We start from the raw sequence: 2,028 nt of genomic DNA, 5'->3' as shown, positions 1-2,028 counted from the left end.
TTCATTGCACTGGAATTGTATTAGATCGTTTGCCTGAGAGAGCTGGAAAATCAGGTAGGACAAAGAAATCCTTTTATTCTATGAGATTTAAGTTTCGGGGGTGACTGGTGTCAACAACTATGAAGGGTCAGACGCTGTGTGCAAGCTAACAAGTTAACCTGCCACAGTGTCATGGACGTTGGCCAAAGACAGGAGAGTCCCAGGTCAGAAGGCTCTCTGGCTGCGTGAGCTTCCTGTTCCTCATCTGCTCCTCTGGTCTTCCAAGTTCCATGGGGGCGATGCCGAGTAGCCCAGGTAGAGGCTGTCACAGCTGAGGAATTTCCAGCTCAGGAAGCCTAGTCTTTTAAAGGGCATGCAAGCAAGGCTGTCCAAGAGGGTAAAACTCTCTCTTCCAAGGTTGTTTCCTACATAAAAAGATAGTCTGGAACAAGAAAGCTCTGTGCCTCCTCTCACAAGGTGTGCAGAAACATGAGATTCCCGTGGAAAATTGTCAAAAGTCAGAATTCAAAATACACAGTACCTCTGTTTACAGGGAATCTTTGGACTTTGGTTGAAATTGAGGAAGCTCTGAAATACTCTCAAGAGTCGTGCTGGCACCTGGGATCGTCCTTTGAAGGAAGATTTATTTTTGGTTTTGACTGTGAAAAGTCAAAGTTAGAGATTATGCAGATGAGTGGGGAGGGGAATCAAATTTGCTGATAGACATTTTGATCAAGAATGAGGGATGTGACTAAAATTTAATGAGAGACTTTAAAAATCATTATCATTGAGCTGCATTTGAGACATCCAATAATATTACCAGGATAACTCTAGTCTCCCTCATTTCTATGCATTAGTCTGCATCTATATCTTTGTAAAATTAGTCTACTTACTTTATAATTGCATCCAAGTTTCTCCAGCCTTTAAAAAAGAAATGCCAGTATAATTAACATCCAGTGTTCTCTTAGTGTCTCTCCAGCTTTTTTATTTCTTGATTTTCTGCCACGTCCTTGGGACTTCAGTCACTGGCTGTGCTGAACTTCTCTTTCCAAGTTTCTCCAAAAGCCTACAGTTGGTCTCCTTGACGCGATAGCACACACACACTGAAACAGAGTGGAGAGGTAGCACCAGGAGGGGTGCCCCCGCCAAAGGGAAGCAAGGCACCCCTCCCAAGTGTCCTGAAGTTGTAGCTCTGCCCACAACCAACTCCTGGGTCAGAACTCTGCACTTAGTCTTTCCCACGATCCCCAGGAGCTCTGGCCCCACTTACCCCGCCCCTTCCTCACAAAACCCTGATCCAGGCCTATTGTCATGGAAATTACAAGGATTAATGCGATTTTCAGCGAAGTGCTTTTGAGAATTGGAGATGAAACTATAGTGTTATGATTCACAGCATTCTTTCTTTATACACTGAAAACCCCCACGTCTTTCAAGTCTGCTGACTTCATGACAGGGTAGCTCACTAAATGTCAGAAGTGACACTTCAGGAAGAGCACATTTCAGATGGGAGTTTGGGTTTGGTAATACTAAAACTGAGTTTTGAGTAGATTTTTGAATGTGTGTTAAAGAGAAAAAAATTGAGTGAGAAAAAAAAATTTTTTTTTTTAAAAGGAAGCCTTCCTCCATCTCAGTATGATTTGCAAAGTTTACTTTGCATTTGGTACTAAGGTATTTATAATCCTCCCTAACTGTCCACATAAACTGTCTGTAATGTGGACTAGAAACAAAATCCCTGGATTTTGTTTTTGGGTTTTTTTTAACATTTTTTAGTTTTATATGCTTATTTTTGAGACCGAGAACGCGAATGGGGAAGGGGCAAAGGACAAAGGGACAGAGGATCTGAAGTGGGCTCTGGGTTGACAGCGGGGCTTGAATTCACAAACCCTGAGATCATGACCTGAGTTGAAGTCAGATGCTCAACTGACTGAGCCACCCAGGCGCCCCCAAAATCCCTGGCTTTTGGTCTTGGGAGCTACCTCCGTGGGATGGCACTGTTGTGGGAAGTTAATGACTTCTCTTCGGCTCTAGTTTGAAGTAAATTGCACTCCT

At 43.2% G+C, this 2,028-nt stretch overlaps 1 long non-coding RNA gene across 1 annotated transcript; it reads right to left on the bottom strand.

Annotated features, from left to right (window-relative positions):
* On the bottom strand, positions 1-1,262 carry LOC109500202. Its single transcript, XR_002157843.3, has 2 exons — positions 873-1,262; positions 1-638 (listed from the first exon to the last, which is right to left on the bottom strand). It is a non-coding gene; the product is annotated as an uncharacterized LOC109500202 (long non-coding RNA).
* Positions 1,263-2,028: the final 766 nt, after the last annotated feature.

This window comes from Felis catus, chromosome B2, assembly GCF_018350175.1.
Source record: "Felis catus isolate Fca126 chromosome B2, F.catus_Fca126_mat1.0, whole genome shotgun sequence".
In the NCBI taxonomy this organism is placed as follows: Eukaryota; Metazoa; Chordata; class Mammalia; order Carnivora; family Felidae; genus Felis; species Felis catus.
Note: the sequence above shows the minus strand (reverse complement) of the source record. Positions and strands in the feature narration are given on the sequence as shown.